Genomic DNA, 23,509 nt, shown 5'->3' with positions numbered 1-23,509 from the left:
CCAGAGACTGAGGGATTCATATAGGATTTCCAACTCTCCTGGCAGAGTCTCAGTGAGTCTCTTTCTTTTCTTTTCTTTTCTTTTTTCTTTCTTTCCCTCCCGTCCTTCCTTCCTTCCGTCCTTCCTTCCTTCCTTCCTTCCTTCCTTCCTTCCTTCCTTCCTTCCTTCCTTCCTTCCTTCCTTCCTTCCTTCCTCTCTCTCTTTCTCTTTCTTTTTTTAAAAATAGGTATTTGCTCTGTTACCCAAGCTAGAGTGCAATGGCCATAGCCCACTGCAGCCTCCACCACCCTGGCTCCAGCAATCCTCGTGCATCAGCCTTCCAAGTAGCTGGGACCCCAAGTGCAGGTCACCACACCCAGCTAATTTTTGTACTTTTTTTTTTTTTTTTTGTAGAGATGGGGTCTCACTATGTTGCTCAGGCTGGTCTCAAACTCTTGGGCTCAAGCGATCCTCCTGCCTTGACCTCTCAAGCCATTGGGATTGCAGGTGGGAACCACTGCCCTTGGCCCTCTCTCTGATTTCTGAGATGAGTCAAGGCCATTTTCCATGCTTGCTTCAAGTCTTGTTCTTGATGTAGACAGGACTTGGGAATGATTTGACAACATTTCCCTTTACTCTTCCAGCCCGCTGAGCAACAGCTACACCAGAAGTAGCAGCAAATTGGAGCTTAGATTGTTCAAGGCTTATTAAAGAGCAGGCCTGTGCGAGTGCTATGCCTGCATTTTCCAAACTCACAGTAACCCTATGAGCTCAGTGATCCTCATTATGCAAATTAGGAAGCTGAGGACTAGACAGGAGACTAGTGGGTTTAAGTTACTTGCCTGAGACTGCACAGCAGAGCTACAAGTCAAATCCAAGCTGATCCCTGACAGCTACACTACCTGGAGAATTGACTCAACATGCTGACGGGGTTGAGCTGCAGATGTATTTTTTCCTTCAACCTGCCTCGGCACTGGATTTAATTTTCAGAAAATCCGAGCACCTGGGCCAAGAAAATACCCTGAGCTCACCACCACTGTTGTTTACTCAAGTCTCATTTAGTGCTGGGGGCAATGATGTGCTGGAGGCAGATCTCTTCAGTTCAGATAAGAGAATGGTTAGAGGGAGAAAGAAGCTGCCAATTCTCCAGGAGAGCCCCACCTTTGGCGGTTGCATCCCTTGGTGTTTATGTGAATTTAGAGGGCCAGGTTTTAATTTGACACTGTCTTCAGGAGATCTAATTAGCAAGTCATGGGGTTTCCGTCTGCTGATCCTCCCAGACAGTAAATGTGTATACCATCAACACCAATAAGAAGACAGCAGTAAAGAAACCTTGGGAGGGGACATAAAGGTCCCGGGGCAAGAGTGCTGATTCAACCCAGATGAGTCAGGTGTGCCAGCAGAGGGCACAGAGACCTGAACTTCCTTCTTTTGCACATGGTCTGGAGACCCAAGACTCAGATCCAGAAAAGAAAACAAGTAATATTTGGATATAATTGGTATCATTGGTGCCAGTGGTCAGTTATACTAGAGATCTTGCGGGGGCTGAAATAAAGTATTTTTCTTCAACAGTGACTACTGATACAAATTTTATTACTCTGCAGTTATCCCACAATGGTTTCGAATATGGCATCTGTATTAAAAAGTATGTCAATTTAGGACAATATAGCACATTTTGAGTCAGGTGGGCCTACGTTGGAAACTTAGCTGCCCACCTTCTAGATATGTATATAACTTAAGTCCTGTGAATCTCAATTTCCTCCTCAAAAAATGCTGGATTGAAAGGTGTATTTCTCGTTGAAGAGTTATCATTGTTAAATAACACCTTGTAAGCCAAGCATTTAGCACATAGCAAATGTTCATTGACTGCCATGTATTATTCATTAAATAAACATTGACTAAGCAACTGCTAATTGTAAAAATAGCAGCTATTATTTGCTGTGTATGCATTCCATATCAGACAATATATACACATTATTTTATTCTTCATGTAATTCTTGCAAGATATAGTTGAAGAAATGGCTATATTTGAGTCCTGTTTTGTTTTTGTTTTGTTTTGTTTTGTTTTAACAGCAGAATCTCAGAGCATTTTAACTTCCAACATTCTAAGGAGAATGTAGGATCTAAGAGGAAATTCACATAAATATATCTAAGTAAGACTATTTTATTGGCAAAATCATCATTGTCAATCACCACTGACAAAGAACAACAACAAGAACAACAAGAACAAAAACCGAGCTGAATGTGGTGGCACATGCCTGTATTCCCAGCTACTTGGGAGGCTGAAGTGGGAGGACTGCTTGAGCCCCAGAGGTCATGGCTGCAGTGAGCCATGATCACGCTGCTGCATCCAGCTTGGGTGACAGATGAGAAGACCCTGTCTGAAACAAAACAAACAAACAAACAAAAACGAAACTCACCTTAAATTTCCGTCTTTGCAAGGCTTCTCCTATTATAGGCTACTCTATTAATTATTTATTTTGAAATACAATTAGTAGTTTGAAAAGATACATTAGCTTTAAGTAAATTAATCAATACTAGCTTTTTAGATCTAGAGATAAAAATTACTTGAGCAAATAAGTTTTTTTTTTTTTTTTTTTTTTTTTGGTGAAAATGATGTCCTTGTAAACTAGGCCTTTAGGGATCCCTTTGAAAAATAAGCTTGGTTTGGCTATCACAAATGGACAGCTACCAGACAAACTGAACCAAAACAACCGTCTTTGTAGAATCCAAATGAGCATATGTGGCCTGCTATATAACTTCCAACAACAACATCCTTCATCAGTGGATAAAGGCCAGAGACAGAAATAATCAAAAGAGGTGGAGATTGGCTGGACGCAGTGGCTCACCCCTGTAAACCAGCACTTTGGGAGGCTGAGGCGGGTGGAACACCTGAGGTCAGGAGTTCCCGACCAACCTGTCCAACCTGGCAAAACCCCGTCTCTACCAAAAATGCAAAAATTAGCTGGACTTGATGGCAGGCGCCTGTAGTCCCAGCTACTTGGGAGGCTGAGGCAGGAGAATTGCTTGAACCCAGGAGGCAGAGGTTGTAGTGAGCCGAGACTGTGCCACTGTACTCCAGTCTAGGCGACAGATTGAGCCTCCGTCTCAACAAAAGAAAAAAAAAAAAGAGAGATAAAGATTACGTAGTGTGTCAAAAAAGGTGATAAATGACTCAAAAGGTTTTTCCCTGAAAAACTCCTCTTGTTGAAGGTTTTGAAAGAAAATGGTTTTCTGAGATATAAGTGGATAATGAATTATTTCTAACATAATCTTAATATAATGTGAGGTTATAACTATGTTACTAAAATATGTTAAAAGAAGTTGTCATTGTCTTTAAGAGCTTATTTTTTACAAGTAGGCAAATAATAACTTTTTATGTTTTAGAAACTTCATGGTTTTATACATTGCTGAAAGCAAGATACTATGCTAGTTGTCACTGTGAAATGAACATTCATCAGATATCAGTGCTTACTTAGAGGAACTTCCCACGTGGCAGGGAAAATAGGACATAGTTTCACAAATCTATTACATATAATAGGAAGTTACAAAACCGTAAGAGAAGCTATAAGTAAACTATTTTAGGAATTTACTGAGAGAGATTTCAAAATAAACCACAAGTATGACCTTTAATCGGTTTCTGGGTTTTTTTATTTGTTTGTTTTGCTTTGCTTTTGTCTGTTTGTTTGGTTGTTGGAGATTTGAGGTTTAGTGAGGTGAGTAAGTAGGGGTGACTTGCAACATATTCGGGGAATATTGACTCTGTCACAGACGTCCATTGAATTAGATGCAGGTTTAAATGCATAGCATAGCCTTCCTAGATGCCCCCAAATCAAGGTACAGTGACCTATTCTCATTCCAGGGCATTCAAATTCTCCTTATGTGCCTTAACTATTCTTGGATAACGTAAAAAACATTTATACATCAAAGAAATGGGGATATCAAACTCCAAGCTAGGGAATAAAGTTGAAAGGCAGTTTTAAAGAGGATACGATACTTAGGCCAATGACAAAATCGTTCTACATAACTGTGTGTTAGATAACTGATTCGTATAGTGTCTGTACATCTATTTAGCATTTTAGTAGCCTAAAAATTGGTGGACAAGTAACAGATTACAGTCTATGCCTCTATAAATAATCCCATGCTCTGTGTCTGTGGAAAAGGCTACCTGGTCCGTCTGAACACTCTCAGTGACTTAGAAAATGTTGATTAATAAAGCTTCAACTTGTTTTGGTCCACTATGGTGATAAACTTTTGTTACCCTTAAACTGAATTAAGTTGTATTTCTTTATGAATCCTACTTGTTTATGTATATAATTCCTTCTGAAGCATCATAGAATAAATGTCCATTTGCATGGTCATCATTTAAGCATATGATCTAAGAAACCATTAGAAAAACGGGGAAATTGCGTTAGATTTTTCATGTTATTTCACCTCTAAAGTTTTATAAAAGACCATAAAAACTATCACTTGTGGCTCTAGGTAAGAGAATTGGCACTAAAATAATTAAATCTTGCTTGGAAAACAACAAAGAGACAATTAGCACTGTTAAGTAAGCTCTTTGTAATATTTATTGCAGTAATGATGGCCTTGCACACACATACACACACACACACACACACACACGAACTAGTACACAATTCTAAGCCCAAGACTACACAGTGAGCAAAAAAGTTAGTTGCAGGCATTACTTGACGCCTAGCTTGAATTTTTTTACTAACCAGCTAACTATTTGGAGTATCAGAGCGCTGTCTTAGAGTACTAATGGCTATATCAAGCTGCTTTGTTGTTCGCCTATAGCTAACCTCAGCTAGAGTTTCATTTCTCTCTCTTGGCTGTGAACTCTCTAATGAATCAAAGCTAGAATGAATTTGCAATTTTCTTTTTTTTTTAAAGCGTTATTATTTTCATTGGATGCAAAGAGATGTATTTTCTTTTCTTTCAAGCAAATAGATGACATCTGGCCATTTTCTCCCTGTCGAAAAAGCATTCTGCTACAGCTGAGCCATGATCCCACAGTTGTTAAACAGCAGGGATTATCAGGCAGGACAGTATTAAGTGGTATTTAACAGCGAGACCAAAGTTCTCTGTCAAATGCCTGACTTAGGACTCCTTGATTGTTAGCATCCCGGCTCTGAGACCTTTTGCACGGAACCATTTTTCATTCTGACAACAAACTACTGTGGCTATCCTGGGTTGCTTTACTAGAGCTGACAGCCAAGTATTTCTGTGGCAGAAATATTGCCACAGAGTAGAGAGATCAGGGGTGGAAGGGAGACATTTTTATCCCCTTTCACTCCAAGTGCAATGACATTCCAAGCAGTAGGTGTCCCAAGTCAATGACTTGTTAATCTATTCAGTATGATCCCCTGTCTAGTCCAAACAATAGCGGGATGGGGGCAGGGGAGTGTGGACTATCGGCTTCACAATGCAATTGTCTAAAGTGCGTATTACTTTCTCCATCTCTTCTAGGCACATTCTCATTGACATAGGCAGGGGAGGGTGACCACTGAAACTGTCAATTTAAGTACCATTCTCTAAAAGGTTTTTTATTGGGGGGTAAGGGGGAGAGGGAGAAGTGTTTGACAGGTTCCTAAAGTTCAAGGGCAACCGTTTTATGGTCCTAGTAAGACATCATTTATGGAACTTATGATATGATGGGTGCAAAGGCAGGAAATAAAAGAAAGAACCTAATGAAAGTTTAATCTTCTGGGGAATTTGTTCCCCTCAGAGGCATAAATTGAGTGACCTAAAACTAAATTTCCCTGTCACAGGCTGGCATTGAGTTCATGCACATTTTACAGCTATCCTAGAAAGGAATATATATTTTAAAATAACTATTTCTATTATTAAGTGATTGCCTGCAATTGCTGATGGAGCCTTAGGAGCGCTCACGGTAGATTTATTGGAGAGGTTACTACTCTTCTATACAACAAACATAATGGAGGAGTTATATAAGTGTAGTTCCCTGCACAGTTGTCTGATCCTGATTGTAGCTGTACATATCTATATCTGATTGGCTGAAAAGCTAAAAAAAAAAAATCTTTGAGAACTGTCACATCAGGCGGCCCTATCTGGGATCTGGAGTGCTAAATCCGTATCTAACACTGGATGGTGGATGAGACATCATTCACAATCCCTATTACACATGAGGCATAATTCAGACTGGAGGTCATGTGACCAAGCCTGGACTGACTTTCCAGGTCTCTAGGAATGAAAAGGAGGAGGAAGCAGAGAATATGACTAAGACATGAAGAAGAACCATGTTGGGTAAGAATATGCTATGGCTACCATCTAATGTTCCCAACCAAGGCCACACATGATGGATGAAACCTATGTTCATGTGAGGAAGTCCTGGTTTGTTCAGTCTTTTTCTTTTTTTTTTTTTCTGAGATGGAGTCTCTGTCACCCAGGCTGGAGTGCAGTGGCGCGATCTTGGTTCACTGCAAACTCCGCCTCCCGGGTTCAAGCAATTCTCCTACCTCAGCTTCCTGAGTAGCTGGGATTACAGGCACCCACCACCACACCTGGCTAATTTTTGTATTTTTAGTAGAGACAAGGTTTTGCCATGTTGGCCAGGCTGGTCTCAAACTCCTGACGTCGTCATCTGCCTGCCTCGCCCTCCCAAAATGCTGGGATTACAGGCGTGAGCCACTGCGCGTGGCCTGTTCAGTCTTTATATAGTGTTCTCCATTAAGCCCAGCACACCTGGTCCTTAATCAAAGACAACTTTGGGAAACCTCACATGTCATGAACAGACCCTTTCAAATTCATTAGATCACTTCGGTAATAACTTATGAACACAATGTCTTATACATATGCTTTGTGTTCGTTGACACAATAAGCATTATATCTGAGATATATAACATATCTGTAGGATGAACATTAATGTTATATAATAGAAGCAAACACTCATCTCTGATGTATGTAATGGAAATGAAAATAACATGCACATTTAATTGCTGAAAGACTAAGAGCTGCTTTCAAGGTCACACTAGTTGTGCTCAGATCAAGATCAAATGGAAAGGGTGTTCTGTTTTTAGGGTTTTTTGTTTGTTTGTTTTTTCATGTGTTAGGGATTAGTTACATTGCAATGAAGGAAACACTAGAGAAAATGTCTACCAGAATATTGTGAGTGCTTCTTATAAAGTAGGCTTTATTCTTTAGAGTAGTTTTAGGTTCATAACAAAATTAAGCAGAAGACACAGAGATTTCCCACCTACCCCCACCCCCAACACATGCACAGCCTCCCCCTTTATCAAAATCCTCCACCAGATAGTACATCTGGTACAACTGATAAGCCTACGTTGACACATCATTATCACTCAGTCCAGAGTTTACATTAGGACTCATTATTGATGATGTACGTTCTATGGGTTTTGACAAATTTATAAAGAACCCTCCCTTTTAAAAACTCAATTTAGGAGCTAGTAGGATGGTAATAAAATATAAGAGAAAAAGTATTTGGGACATTAGCTTAATGATTGATAACAATAAAAAGGTTTTTAAGTCATCCCATGAATGATCTATCACTAGAAGGAAGACTGCAGACCCTGGATTCAAATCCTTGGTTTCCTACTTATGAGTAACTTTACCCATTTCTTCTGTTATATAAAATGAGAATAATTACAACCCATTCATTGTAAAGCATTTCAAGCCGTAAATGTGATTATGCCTTTCAGGGATATTGGCAAACAGTAACTGTTAAATACATGTAAGCTCTAACTATAATAGGCACTATTACCTTAGTGATAGCAAAATTAGCAACAGTTAGTTCACTGTCAAAATCAAGGGAATTACATTAACACAGGGGAAAATGACACAACATCTATAATTCATTTTATTTCTACAATACATGCTAAATATTTACTTAAATTGCCAAACTTCTAGCTCATTGTGGAATTGAGCAAGTGTCTTCACTTATTTTTCTTTGCTAATTAAATTAAACATTGTCTCGTCTTCTTGGCATTTGAGGCCCTCTGAATTACAGCTTCTAAACTGGATTATCAGCTTCTCTCACACTTCACTGTGTATGCAGAGATGTACTAAATATTCATTTTGGCCAAGTGCCCTTGGTCTAGCCCTACAACCAGTATTTGGTCAAATCCAAAATAGAAGCTGAAGTCAAAGAGCACGGCCATAGAAACGACTTTTGGGAAGTGAAGACATACATAAAAATGTACCAAAAAATCTCATTAATATCATGTTTTATCATTAAAAATTATAGTTGTCAAATGCATGTGGGCTACATTATATTGTAGAAAAGTTATTTCTCATATCTGCTCCTAGATTTTTTATGTTAAAAATATTTTATATTTTATATATTAAAATGTTACATATTAAAATATATATTTTACATATTACACACACACAGACACACACATATATATAAGTTGGAGTGCAGTGGCTAGATCACAGTTTACTGCAGCCTCAACCTCCTGGGCTCAAGCAATCCTCCCACCTTAGCTTCCTGAGTAGCTGGGATTACAGGCATGAGCCACTATGTTCAACCTGTTTTTTTTGTTTAATCTACATGTTGGTAATTATGAACGTATTTTCACGTTCAAATGGTACATTTAAAATCTTGGTCATTTCTTGATAACAGAGAGTGTAATACGAGTCTCTGTTATCAAAAAAATTACCAAGATTTTAAATGTGTCTTGAAGGAACTTTGTTCTTCAGGTTTATTACTTATGTAAACATCAAAACCCCTTTATCTTCAATTACTGGCAATCTATAAGCAATCATTTCTTTTTTAAAAATGTAATTTAATTTAATTTTAACTTCTGGGGTACATGTGCAGCATGTGTAGTTTGTTACATAGGTAAACATGTGCCATGGTGGTTTGCTGCACCTATCAACCCACCACCTACATATTAAGCCCCACATGAATTAGCTATTTATGCTGATGCTCTCGCTTCCCCCACTCCCCACAATAGACCCCAGTGCATGTTGTTCCCCTCCCTGTGTCTATGTGTTCTCATCGTTCAGCTCCCACTTATAAATGTGAACATGTGGTGTTTGGTTTTCTGTTCCTGCATTAGTTTGCTGAGGATAATGGCTTCTGGCTCCATCCATGTCCTTTCAAAGGACATGATCTCATTCCTTTTTATGGCTGCATAGTATTCCATGGTGTATATGTACCACATTTTCTTTATCCAATCTGATTGATGTACATTTGGGTTGATTCCATATCTTTGCTATTGTGAATAGTACTGCAGTGAACATACACATGCATGTATCTTTATAACAGAATGATTTACATTCCTTTGAATATATACCAAGTAATGGGATTGCTGGGTCAAATCCTAAGCAACCATTTCAACATTTTTTTCACTTAAAAATTGAACCTCTGGCTGGGAGTGGTGGCTCATACGTGTAATCACAGCACTTTGGGAGGTGTGTGGATCACGAGGTCAGGAGTTCCAGACCAGCCTGGCCAATATGGTGAAACCCAGCCTCTACTAAAAATACAAAAATTAGCCGGGTGTGGTGGTGCATGCCTGTACTCCCAGCTACTTGGGAGGCTGAGGCAGAAGAATCATTTGAACCCAGGAGGCAGAGGTTGCAGTGAGTCGAGATTGTGCCACTGCACTCCACACTCCGTCCTGAGCAACAAAGGGAGACTCCATCTAAAAAATAAATAATAATAATCTCTAAAGATTTAAAGCTGTATTGAATTGTCTTCTTAAATTATTATTGTAAATCTGTGCTTTTGAAGTTTAAGTAGTTGAAGCAAAATATGTCTAGATGTCTAGGTATATAATTTTTCTCTAACACTTTCTTTTTTAACATTTCTTAAATTCTCAACTATTAATATATCTAGATGAAAGAGGATTATCAATATTATTGTAATTTACTTTTTGTTGGTTTTTCTTTCTTTTTTATATTTCATTTTGAAGTTTAGCTTTTCCTTGCATTAAATTTTTAGTGACAAATTAATATCTCCTTTTAGTTCTGTCTCATAAGATTTCAAATAATTTTAAATATAGCTTAACTTTTTTTTGTTCTTTACATGTTTACGGCCTAAATTTAGTTAATTCACTGTAAATTCATTGCATATTAAAGGAAATTTTATCTGATGTTATGAATGTTAGGATATCAAGCAATTCTAAGTACCTTAGAATTGCAATATGATAGAATTCCTATTGTTTTATTTTCTATAATTAATGTATAAAATATTTGACAACACCATAAGAAAATGATGTTTTACTAAATTTTCTAGTTACGCTTTTTCTTCATATTTGTATTAAATATCAATTTATTATATATATGTGTTAGTTTTTAACTAGTTGAACATTTTTAACTGCTTTTGGACATTGCATTAATAACTATCACCATAATTAATTAATGTATGACTTATTCATAATAAGTTATACATTATACTTTACCTGACTAATTGCATTTCAATATGCAAAACATTTAAGATTTTCACTTCCAATTACATCTAGAATGAATTTTATATTTCAGTATTTTTCAACCAGGGATGATTTTTTTTTTACCCCAGAGGGCATTTAGCAATATTTGAAGACATTTTTGGTTGTCACAATAGGTGGGAGGGGTGCTACTAATATCTAATGAATAGATGTAAGGGATAGTGAAAAACATCTTAAAATGCATAGGTCAACCTCTACACAAATGGCAGTAGTGTCAAGGTTGAAAAAGAAAATACTGGAATATTACCAACAAATCTGAGTTGGGTAACTTGTTCCTATCACTGACATCAGTGTGATGATTGAATAGAATGTTCGTCTATATTATCCCGTGATCACTGATCAGGCAAGAGTTTGTGAACATCAAAAAGACAATGGAGTAGGTATATGGCATTTTGGGCCTACAAAGCTTATGACCAAAATTGGGTGCATTCTAAATGTTATATATTTCCTATGCTTCTACCATGCTGAACTCCTTGTCTTTGCTGACATATACTTTCTGCTATGCTGCATCCTCTACATTGTACAAGTCACTTCTCCATCTGGAATTTTAGAGACATTTCATCAAACTGCAAGACCATCTTCAATATCTTCTTCCTTAATAATTTTCTTTTTATCCAAAAGGTAAATTACTGTTTTCACGTTTAAACTCTCACCTCTTTCTTTGCATGCCTTTATGGTGACTACCTCTACCACCTTGATGCATAGCCACTATATTAATACTAAACTGCTATGCTCTTTTGGCAAAGAAATCTAACACTACAAATTGTTAAAATTTTCTGCAGACCATCACACTGATGAGCACTTTTACATGCAGGATCTCCGTGTGTTCCATACTTGTCTAATCCCAAGAATAAGCTTTCTAGGCCTTCCTCTTGAAAATGCTAATTTGGAATGGCTGGGGTGGAACACAAGACTTCCACTGCCAAGGTGTCATTGTTGTTCATGATGAGGCAGGTTTAGGGAGCATGGCTTACAACTCTGAGAGGAAGTTTCTATCATTATCCTTATTTCCAGATGTTTGGAAACAGCACCTTAGGAAGGCTGAATAACTTGTGCATAGGCACACATCAATCAGCTGGCATTGCTGGGATTAGACCTACAGAGCTTCACTCCAGATCTTATGTTCTTTATTTTTATTCTTTTTTTTTTTTTTTTGAGATGGAGTCTTCTCTGTTGGCCAGACTGGAGTGCAGTGGCGTGATCTCGGCTCACTGCAGCCTCCACCTCCCGGGTTCAAGTGATTCTCCTGCCTCAGCCTCCCAAGTAGCTGAGACCACAGGTGCCCACCACCACACCCAGCTAATTTTTGTATTTTTAGTAAAGATGGGATTTCACCATGTTGGTCAGGCTGGTCTCGAACTCCTGACCTCGTGATCTGCCCGCCTCGGGCTCTCAAAGTGCTGGGATTACAGGTGTGAGCCACTTTACCTGACCTGTTTTCTTTTTTTCTTCTTCTTCTTCTTTTTTTTTTTAAGACGGAGTCTTGCTCGTGTCGCCCAGGTTGAAGTGCAATGGCACAATCTTGGCTCACTGCAACCTCTGCCCCCTGGGTGCAAGTGATTCTCCTGCCTCAGCCTTTTGAGTAGCTGGGATTACAGGCATCCGCCACCATGCCTGGCTAACTTTTGTATTTTCAGTAGAGATGGAGTTTCGCCATGTTGGCGAACTGGTCTCAAACTCCTGACCTCGTGATCCACCCACCTTGGTTCCCCAGTGTGCTGGGATTACAGGCGTGAGCCACTGCACCCAGCCTGTGTTCTTAACTTATTGGGATATACTCATGTTTTTGTCTTAGCTGTATAATATTGTATAATGCCCTGTCCATTACTGGTATCCAGTAAATATCTTTTGGATTGAATTTTGTATAATGGGATCTAGAAGTCACTCAGCAGCTCATGGAAACATGGTAACAGGATGGAAGGAAAACAAGAACTGCACCAGCATCAAAAGAAAAGCTACACTTATAATATATGCTGTACAAATAACAATGGGTCCAAATTTTACTTGAAAATTTTCCATTGAGAGTGTACACCATGGCGGGGACTTACATAAAATTCTATGAATTGACTTAGATTGTCAACTCTTCACGGCCCAGGATCATATCTTTCTGTGATCATCACCAGTGTACTGGAATTAACATTAACAAAGCAAATGTCAACACTGTGATGTTTATTGTCCTCAGGGACTGAAAATATAGATCTATGAACAAACAATAAATAATGTGTGAGGCTTCTATACTGTTAACACCTACACTCACCTACACACACTCGCACATTTACACATTTCTGAAAAGTATCTTCAAAACAATAGGGTAAATATAAAACTGCTTCATTAAAAATGTTTCATAAGAATTAAAAGGACATAGAATTTTGTGAAATGTATTATTTTTACTTAAGTGCTTTTTTTTCTATTTCTACCCCCCAGTCTATTATATTATAAACCAGTTGATACATAAGTAGTTTCTTGGGTGATGATATATTACTTGTACATTTTCTGTGTAGTAAACATGTATGTGTATGTGTGTGATTGTGTATCTAACTACATTGTTGGAGTGATTCCTACGATTTGGAACTGCCGAGATCAAGTTTATGCAAAAATCTACATTTTTGGGTAAACTCCCTATGACTAGAGTAAGTTTCCCCAGTATTTGAGAATTTTTCATTTCCTAAAGTTGTAAAAACATCAGATATCATTATTTGTAAGGATCGATAATGTAATTTATAATGAAATTATTTTCTCAGCTATTAATGTTAAGTATATCATCTTCATATAGCCTTATAACTCATTTGTGCTATTCCATTTTTCTCTGTTCCTTTTATTTTCGCTTACCTTGTAATGTTAGTCTCTTTGTACTGATTTCCGAAGAGTTCATTTATGATTAAAGATGTTAACATTTTGTCCAAAATTGCAAAAAACGAAGCAAAACAATAGTCTAGGTAAACATCCATAATCTTATTGTTTGTTTGTTTGTTTGTTTTCCAAATGTGAGCTTCTAAGCTCCCTTCTGGGAAACTGAGACTGGTTCTCCAGAAAAGCAATGCTGTGAATCTGGTGCTGAGTTCTCCTGCTTGTCCATGGCATTCAGGTATGCCACTGCCTAGCTGGGCTATAGGAGGTTAGGAGTTCTATGTACTTTCATATTTTATGGGAAGATAGATTTCAAGTCTTACCAGAAGTGAACTGTATAAGGCAGTCACCATTGTCTTAATCTCTAAAAGAGGATTCCCCACTCTTCTTCTCTCTACCCCTTCACCCAACTTTCACTGGCTTATTTGCTCATATAGTTCCCCAACCAGGGCTGCCTATCTTAGACTCATCTCAAATGATATCACCTTCCACAGTGTTCAGTGTCTTCTAAGCGCTCCTGATTTAATTAGGCTGTTTTACCTGTAACAACACACTCATTCAAGTTACCTCCAATAATGGAGATTTACCGTAAGTATACATGGACAGGAAAACACAAAAAGACAGTGATCTAGGCATGGCCCCAAGAAGACACAGGAATGAAAGATCCATACAGAGTCCCAGGAAGTTCTAGAGACTTCAGTAACATGATTTTGTGGAGCTTCTTGATTGTTTTTTTTCCACTACTCTGTGGCATTTCACTCTTCTCTTTTCACACTCAACCAATTTATTCTTTCCCTTATTGCATACCTCTCTTTTCTACCTACCAGTTTCTGTGCATCCGTAGTTTATGCTCCATCTCTACAACAGCTTAAAATTGGTTCCATCCCTAGCGTTAGAAAGATGGGACCCTTCCTGGAGCAAAATACTTTAGAAAACCTCTTCTGGCCTTTCTCTGACCACACCATTCTCCATGAAGCAAGGCATCTGCAAAGTAAAGCAAACACGCTCACCCAGGGTTTGCACTCTGCCGTCCCTAGACCACATTCTGAATAACAAGGGTCCCTGGAAGTCCCTCTCCTGATGACCCAGAACCTTCTTCCAGGCCTTCCAGGGAACTACTCAAGGGGCAGCTGTTTGTGAAAATATAGTTAGAGTGTGGATATGTGAGCTGAGATTTCCATGTGCACAAGTACAAGGTCTCCTTAGTCATATGGGAAGGAGACAGCAGAGAAAGAGAAGCAGCAGTTTGTCTCAAGTCAGGAGCAATGCCTACTTTTCCCCACGTAGCATCACTGTGGTAGGAAAGGGCAAGGATTCTTAGAATCTTACATTTTAACTTGGCCTTCCAGGGCTTTACAAGATATATTTGTCAAATTTGGAAGGTAGATCATATTTTATTACACAGCTTATTGGCTTGATATATAATTTTTAAATATTTAGGTATATGATATTTTAGCTTCTGTTTTTATTCTTACCCCAGACCTGACAAAAATTGGAGGGAATATTACGAATGGGGTTGGGGTGGAGGGGACTTGTTTATAATTTCCCTAAGGCCTAGGAACTGAATTTTCCAGTTAATCTTACTGTGATAGCCATTTTATTAGCTAGCCTTGTGATTCTCAACTGATGGTAGCACTTCTTCCCACCCAGAAATATTTCAAAATTTGTGAGTGGTTTTGATTGTTGAGATGACTGGAGGAGGGAACATGGTCTATGGTGGAAAGCAGATACCATCTGTCCCATAATGTATGAGATCGTTGTACACAATGAAGTGTTATCTTGCCCCAAATGTCAATAATATGGTAATATAGAAATACTGGGCTAACCAGCAGATCAGCAGATGAGCTGCTGCCAAATATCCATTATCCATTCCTCATCCAATCAAGTGTGACTCCATAGAGATTTCAAAACACTAGTGTTTAGGCTCACCCTTCCTTGGGGGATAATGTATAGGGCATGCTATGTGTGATATGTACAATACAGTAAATTGGTACCAGGATTAGAGTGCTGCTACAAATGTGGAAGTGACTTTGGAACTGGGTAACAGCAGAGATTAGAACAGTTTGGAGCGCTCGAAAGAAGACAGGAAGTTTGGAACTTCTTAGAGACTGGTTGAACGGTTTTGACTAAAATGCTGATAGTGATATGGACAATGAAGTCCAGGCTGAGGTGGTCTCAGATGGAGATGAGAAACTTGTTGGGAAATGGGGTGAGGTCACTCTTGCTATGCTTTAGCAAAGATACTGGAGGCTTTTTTTTTGCCTTGCCCTAGAGATCTGTGGAACTTTGAACTTGAGAGAGATGACTTAGGGCATTTGGCAGAAGACATTTCTAAGTAGCAAAGCATTCGAGAGGTAACAGAGCATAAAAGATTAGAAAATTTGCAATGCAATGATGCAGTAGAAAAGAAAAACCTATTTTTCTGGGGAAAAATTCAAGCTTGCTGCCGAAATTTGTATAGATAACAAGGAGCCAAATGCTAATCACCAAGAGGATGTGGAAAATGTCTCCAGGGCACGTTAGAGACCTTTACAGCAACCCCTCCCATCACAGGCCCAGAGGCCTAGTAGAGATAAATGGTTTCCCCAGCCAGGTCCAGGGCCCCCTTGCTGTGTGCAGACTCAGGACTTGGTGTCCTGTGTCCCAGCTTCTCCAGCCATGGCTAAAAGGGGCCAAGGTACATCTCACGCCATTGCCTCAAGAGTGCAAACCCCAAGCCTTGGCAGTTTCCACGTGGTGTTGAGCCTGTGGGTACACAGAAGTCAAGAATTTGAGGTCTGGAAACCTCCATCTAGATTTCAGAGGATGTATGAAAATGACTGGATGTCCACGCAGGAGTGTGCTGCAGGGGCAGAGCTCTAATGGAGAACCTCTGCTAGGGCAGTGCAGAAGGGAAATGTGAGGTTGGAGCCCCCACACAGAGTCCCCACTTGGACACTGTTTAGTGGAGCTGTGAGAAGAGGGCCACTATCTCCAGACCCCAGAATGGTAGATCCACCAACAGCTTGCACCATGTGCCTGGAAAAGCCACAGATACTCAACACCAGTCCGTGAAAGCAGCCAACATTGAGGGGTGGTGGTTGGAGAGTGGCTATAGTCTGCAAAGCCACAGAGGTGGAGCTGCCCAAGGCCATGGAAGCCCACCCTTTGCATTAGCATGTCCTGGATGTGAGCCATGGAGTCAAAGGAGGTTATGTCAGTGCTTTAATATTTAATGACTGCCTCACTGGATTTTGGGCTTGGACCCAGCCTGTAGTTGCTTTGTTTTGGCCAATGTCTCTGTTTTGGAACAGGAGCATTTACCCAATGCCTGTGTCCCCATTGTTATCTTGGAAATAACTAACTTGCTTTTGATATTACAGGCTCATAGGCTGAAGGAACGTGCCTTGTCTCCGATGAGACTTTGGACTTGGACTTTTGAGTTAATGCTGGAATGAGTTTAGACTTCAGGGGACTGTTGGGAAGGCATGATTGTGTTTTAAAATGTGAGAACATTAGATTTGGGAGGGTCCGTGGTGGAATCATATGATTTGGCTGTGTCGCCACCCAAATCTCATCTTGTAGTTTCCATAATCCCCATATGTGGCAGGAAGGACCTAGTGGGAAGTGATTGGATCATGGGAGTGGTTTCCCTGAAGCTGTTCTCATGATAGTGAGTGAGTTCCCATGAGATATGATGGTTTTATAAATACCTGGCATTTCCCTTGCTTGCACTCATTCTCTCTCCTGCCACCCTGTGAAGAGGTGCCTCCCACCATGATTGTAAGTATCCTGAGGCCTCCCTAGCCATGCAGAACTGTGAGTCAATTAAACCTCTTTTCTTCATAAATTACTTAGTCTCCGACATTTTTTCATAGTGGCATAAGAATGGACTAATACAGGGTAGTTTTCCAAGGAAGGGTCTGTAGATATTTAAGACATATTAGCATAACCACAAGGCTTTCTCTAAATTTAGGCATCTGTCACATTAGGCAACCTATCAAGGTTTTCATGTATCTGCTTTACTGTTTGTAATCTGCAATACTATGATGTCAATTATGTATTGTCTTAATATCTTAAGGGCACCTAGTTAATATGTGAAGCACTCTAATCTGCAATGTAAGTCCTAGAAGCTATTAACATGTGAAAAGTACTAATATGAGCGCTCTTTCTGTAGATAGCTTTAAAAAGGCTTCAACTATATAACTAACCTACATAAACATTAGAGGGTTCACTAAGTAGCGTAAAGGATATTACAAAGAAACCTTTCATGGGTGAAATGAGAACTAATGACCAAGGGTGTGGACTGGCACTGCTTTTGCTTAAAGAGGGACTATGATTCTTGCAAGTCAAGTGGATCCTGTGGCCCATCACTTAATAAGGAATTTTTCAATCATATTAGAAGGTTGGATGAATTCTTTTACAGAAATACTGTTATCATCTTCCTCAGAGGAACCTTAAAATACTGCACATGTAATAATGCCTAAAGAAAAGAGAATGGGAATACCACAGAGTTTATAAGAACAGGTTGGATGGCAGCATGAGCTCGCTTGCTAACAATCAACGATTGGGATGTGTGGAAAAATTTGGTCTGATTACTTTTAAGGTAACAGACCACCTGACCTTAAAGTGGTGGAAGAAGTATCCTGTAAGACCCATCGACTCTCAACCTAGGAATCAACTGACTTCTACCGCAAAGACCGGGAGAAAATTGGTTTATGTTGGTATAAGTTTCTATACTGGTATGAATTTTTACTGGTAGCTGGTAAACTTGTGGATGGCATTAACAGCTTCTTATGTATTTTATTCATTCAGATAACATTCTTTGAGTATCTACCATGTGCCAGGCATTGTGCTTACTTTTCCCCGTTCATTATCTCCTTTAATCCTAAAAATAATAGAAGGAGATAGCCTTCCTATCTTTTACAGATGAAGAAAATGAGGTTGCAAAGTACCACTAATTTGCCTAAAGCTATACAGTGACAAAGGTAGAATTTAGGAATAAGAATCCCACCGTTTCTTAAAGAACAAAACAAAAATGATGCTTATAACACAGTCCAGTACCGTGTACCTTATATCTAGTTTGCAGATATAGTTGGTGGTTAGTAATGCTCTAATAAAATTTATTTTGTGAATATTCATTTCACGTCTGATTCTACAGAAAGACTTGAATGCTTAGTGGGCTATCGGGGATCAGAACAATTCTGCTGCCTCTGTACTTTGGAGGTTGGGGATTTTCATCAGCTGGATAAACATCCAGTCTAGTGTTTTGGGATGTGTTTGTTTGTTTGTTTGTTTATTTATTTATTTATTTTGAGACAGGTTCCTGCTACACTGCCCAGGCTGTTTTCAAACTCCTGGGCTCAAACAGTCTACCCACCTCATCCTCCCAAAGTGCTGGGATTACAGGCATGAGCCACCGTGCCCAGCCCAGTCTAGTAGTGGTTTATAAGCTCAGTGGGGAGGCAGCAGTGTCTTAGAATCACTCAGAAAAGGGCAAAGGAGAAGTCAGTTGGGCAATATTCTGTGACTACTGCCCCATTACCATTTCAACTTGAATATCTTCATTTAGCTTCTGAAGCAATGCAAATGTACACAAGACTATTTGGGAGAGGAAATTTGGAGGGTTGGGCATGGTGGCTCACACCTGTAATCCCAGTACTTTGGGAGGCCTAGGTGGGTGGATCACGAGGTCAGGAGATTGAGACTATCCTGGCTAACACGGTGAAACCCCATCTCTACTAAAAATACCGAAAATTAGCCAGGCGTGATGGAGGGTGCCTGTAGTCCCAGCTACTCAGGAGGCTGAAGCAGGAGAATCGCTTGAACCTGGAAGGCAGAGGTTTCAGTGAGCTGAGATCACGCCACTGCACTCCAGCCTGGGCAACAGAGCGAGACTCTGTCTCAAAAAACAAATAAAAAAAAATAAAAAAAAAATTGGAAAGCATTAAATCAGATAATTGATAATTTTACCTTTGATCAGAACAATTTGGTGCTGAGTAAGAATTCACTGTCACAAAGATAGTTATCTATTTTGACTGAGTTCAAGACAGAGACAGAGAAAGATAACATTAATTTATTTCACAGATAAAATCCATTTATTATACACATATTTTGCATCTTCACTCAAGAGATCTTTAGAACACCTGCTGGGGCACACATTTATGCAGCAAGCTGACATAACCCAGTGAAGGAGAGATATAAAAGATGAAAATAATGAAATAAAACTCTCAAGGGCCAAAGGAGAGACTCGTAAGTAGTAGTAGAGATTGGCCAGAAAGTCAACTTATTCAGGAAGTGATTAGCACAGATACTATCATTTTCTTGGGGAAAGCCATACATCTGGCTAGCCAGGGGTCTATAAATCTGCAATGCAACCAGAGTTGGGAATTCCATTAGCTATTGATTTCAAGGAGGTCAGTATTTTAAGAAATGTAGCTGAAATACACTTGAAAAACAATCCTCTCTGAAGTGTGTGTGTGTGCACATGGAGTCGTGTGTTAAGTAAACGAACACTGCTACAATCCTGTCACAGCACATGTGGCAGAGAAATCACTTGAGTTGGCTGCTTTTGTCACTAATAGCTGAGCATTTGGTTTTACCTGTGACAAGACTCTTTTGACAGACCTTCTTTTGAACTGATTTCAACTGTTCCACCTCTGCCTGTCAGAGAAGTCAGACTGAAAACTTTCATACCCTTCAGGGTGGGGGATCCCTAAATTAAAGAAATATGGGTGTTTTTGCCATTTCCATCCTCCCCACCCACCCCAGGGAAGGTGCTTTATCCACTACCCAGAAAAGACTGAAGCTTCCTGTCTGCTCCACCCCTGTTGATATGTGTATCCAAACTCTGCAAAGGTTTTCAGACTTCTAATTTGTTTAACAGCCTGATTCTAAAATTAAAAATGTTTGGATATATCCTAACAGGCTAAAATAGAACCTATCTTTTATTTCCTCTTTTTGAAGAATCTCAATATATTACAGGAGACACAATTTATAATATGGGCTATTTTGGTAATTTGTCAGCTATTGAAATGAGTTCCATTTGGCTTGGCTTGACTCTGTAAAAATAAGTGGTAATAGCATCTGTAGATTCAAAATGGGGCCTCATTCTTTGAAATGCCCTTGGCACAGATAGGCTGTTTAGGACACCAAAATTCAGGATGAAGTTGACAGAAACCAAAGAGTAGTGAAGCCGTGAAGAAAGGAGTTTGAACAGGAGGAAGAAGAAAGAGGAGACACCAAAAATCGAGTAAGAAATACATATGATTTCCTTGAAAGTTTCTCAAATATTAAAAGGTACTAGTAAAATTCTGCTGGGCAAGTTCTTGACATTGATGTTCGCTAATTGCCCTATTGAAAAAGATTTATTCTCTGAACATTTTGATGTGTCTAATGGTCATTTTATAAGAGCTTACGTCTTGAAATTCAGATAATTAGGAAATTCTTCCAAACGGAAAGCGAGAGTCTGACATGTGGATTTGGATGGAAGTTATTTTGGATTCCAGAAAGTGTTCTCTAGGTCAGAGCTGGCTTGTTTCAGTTAATTTATAACTAGATCATAATACTGAGAAAATGTTCCATCTGACTGTGTCCTCATAGCTTCAGAACTCCCATTTGAAAATTAGAGAATCGTAACGTGATGATTTCACAAACTGATTCTAGTTCTCTAACTACTCCCAGGCTTCCATTTGATGTTTTGATTTCATATATAGTAGTTCTTGTTCAGCTATTGAAATGCATATATATATATCAAAGCTTATATGTATATACTGAGATTCGTGTGTATATTGAAATCAGAGCCTTGAGACACACACACACACACACACACACACACACACACACACACACACATCCCACACAAGTGTAAGAACCATGCTTAGAAGGGTTTCAAAGGGGTGTGGATCTCTTATTGGACTGATTTTAATGAGGTACAGATAAAAGTCTTTAGGTTATATTCCATCCCGCTGGATGACTATTAAAGAAATTTGCTATAATTACCATTTTTATGATCTCCAAATATAAAATTCCTGAATAAAAATGATCACTGCCCCTACTATATTTAGTTCACCTAAATACTTCCCTTTGCCCACTCACATTAGGAGCCCTGAATTGAATTACAAGCCACATGAACTGACTGATTTGTCTGCATTTATTATTACCTATTACATAAACTGACTACCCTATTTGGGAACAGTCTTTTCTTTCCGAAGAAGAAAATAACTTGATAGAAACTTAGAATCTGGATTCTAAGTTTAGTACTGCTTTGGTTTGACCTCTAATTTATCTGGAAATGTAACCCTGTGTACCTTTCTGATGTAGCTCCCATATTAGGGAAGCCCAATGTGGAATTTTATTTTAAATGGAATATAGTAGTTAAGCTCACATGCACCAAAGCCTGAAGATATGAACTTCAATTTTGGATCCACATCTTATAGCTGTGAACTTGCCAAAATATATGATTGCATAAATGTTATTAGATATTATTACTTTCAGTATTTTAAGTTACATTTTAGTGTCTTTATATTTCTATTTTTAAGAGACCCTAAACTAATCAGGTACCCAAACTCTTGATTTTAGGATATGTCTATGTGGAAAAAGTAAAGAAATAAACAATTGTCTAGATAACTAGATTAATATAAATTATAGATCTGGATAATTCAAATCAAAAATCTCAAATAGTCATTTTTTCATTAGCTTATGGAATTTTGAGAAGGGGTTGAATAATCTATGAAGAAACACTTATTGATTGCCAGTCACAAAGACCACACTCCTTATCTACCAGAAGAGATATTGGTAATGGTCAAAACCTAGTAATTGCTTCACTCTCTCAGAAAGAGTCTCTTTGTGAATGCCGTAGAACCAAGCAAGAGTGGCCTCAACTTCTCCACCAATATCTTTCTTCAAACTGAGTGAAAAAGAAAAGCCTTCTAGAACAAAGGACTTTATGCACCACCACCAGACCTGAATTCTTGGTGTCCTTCTTGGTCAGTTCAGCCCAGAAGTGGAAACCACCACAGTAACTGGAGAAATGAGTTTTCCAAACTCTCAGCTGAAAGAAAATCAAGAAGGATAATTCTTGACTCACCATGTGGATCACACTGGGATCCCCATGACTTGTGTGTTTAGGGGAGACATTCAGTATCTAAGGCTTTTGCCTAATCAAAACTCATTCCTGAAACTGACACTGAGAAATAGTAAGTGTTCCATAAATGGTGTGATGATCCAGATACTGGACATCTGGAGGCAAGTTAGACTGCTTGTTTTCTGAACAAGGAATATACTCACATTTTGCAGCATTTTGAAAGCATTATTTAACACACAATCTAAGCACAGATGGAAACACTGATACTTCTGGCGGGTAACATATATGTAGAAAATATATTTCTTTGCAACTCCCTTGATTTTTATCGTTGATACTTAGTGAGCACCTTCTGTAAGGAAAACCTCACCATACCATTGAGACACTTAAAACTCAGTCTTTGATTGAAAAAAAAAAAAAAATCTCTTCTCTTTTTTTTTCCTGTCTGTTTCTTGAAGGATCCAGAAGTACTTCCAGATAAGACCATCCATATAGCAGCTATAAACCCTCTGCAGCGCAGCCAGCTTTTAAAAGTGACATGCAGTCATATTCCATAGCTATTACCAGAGTACCCCAACCTCTTTCTCAACATCTCAAACTGTTTTTTCTTTTTTCTTTTTTTCCCCACTAGGCAGCCACATGCTTGGAAAATTCCCAGCATCAGTTGTGTTGGAGTTAAAAATCACCTAACACCCACATAAAGATTTTTTTTTTCTCTTTTATGAATTGGGCCTTAAATCTTTACCTTGATTTAGTGAGAAAATAAAATTGGGCAACAGTCAATGTCTCATTTGTATATATTTGTATGAATTCTGTAACCTGGAGGATATCTCCAATCCAAGGAAATGTAACCATTAACCCATAGCTAAACAGTTTCCAAAAAAGCCTTTTCAAGGAATAGCTTTTAAATGCCCAAGGAGCTCAATCGAATGGCAAAGATATTTGAAATATACACAAACATACAAGTCTTTTAGATAAACACATTTTCAGGGAGCTTTTGATGAAAGTGATAAGTTACATTCTCTACAACTACACACACTGTATTTTATTACCCTTCAGTAGACACTTATCAGCTATGAATGTTGGGTGGTTTAGGCTAGGAATCAACCCTGAGGGAAACAGTGGGAGGACTCTGAGACTCACAGTTCTATAGATCAACATAAACCTGAGACTCAATTTTATTTTC

The 23,509-nt window shown here is 38.8% G+C and overlaps 2 long non-coding RNA genes across 2 annotated transcripts in view; one reads left to right on the top strand and one right to left on the bottom strand.

Moving 5' to 3' along the window:
• Nucleotides 1-23,509, top strand: part of LOC108582696 — a 49,141-nt gene that overhangs the window by 10,334 nt on the left and 15,298 nt on the right. The gene's annotated exons all lie outside the window — the stretch shown is intronic.
• LOC103878958 overlaps nt 22,212-23,509 on the bottom strand; it is a 31,379-nt gene continuing 30,081 nt past the window's right edge. The window contains exon 3 of the long non-coding RNA XR_002517771.2: nt 22,212-22,293. This is a non-coding gene — a long non-coding RNA (uncharacterized LOC103878958). The remainder of the gene's footprint in view (nt 22,294-23,509) is intronic.

The sequence above is a fragment of the Papio anubis genome, chromosome 17, assembly GCF_008728515.1.
Source record: "Papio anubis isolate 15944 chromosome 17, Panubis1.0, whole genome shotgun sequence".
Classification (NCBI taxonomy): domain Eukaryota; kingdom Metazoa; phylum Chordata; class Mammalia; order Primates; family Cercopithecidae; genus Papio; species Papio anubis.
The sequence above is the reverse complement of the archived record's forward strand: the minus strand, read 5'-3'. Positions and strand labels throughout refer to the sequence as shown.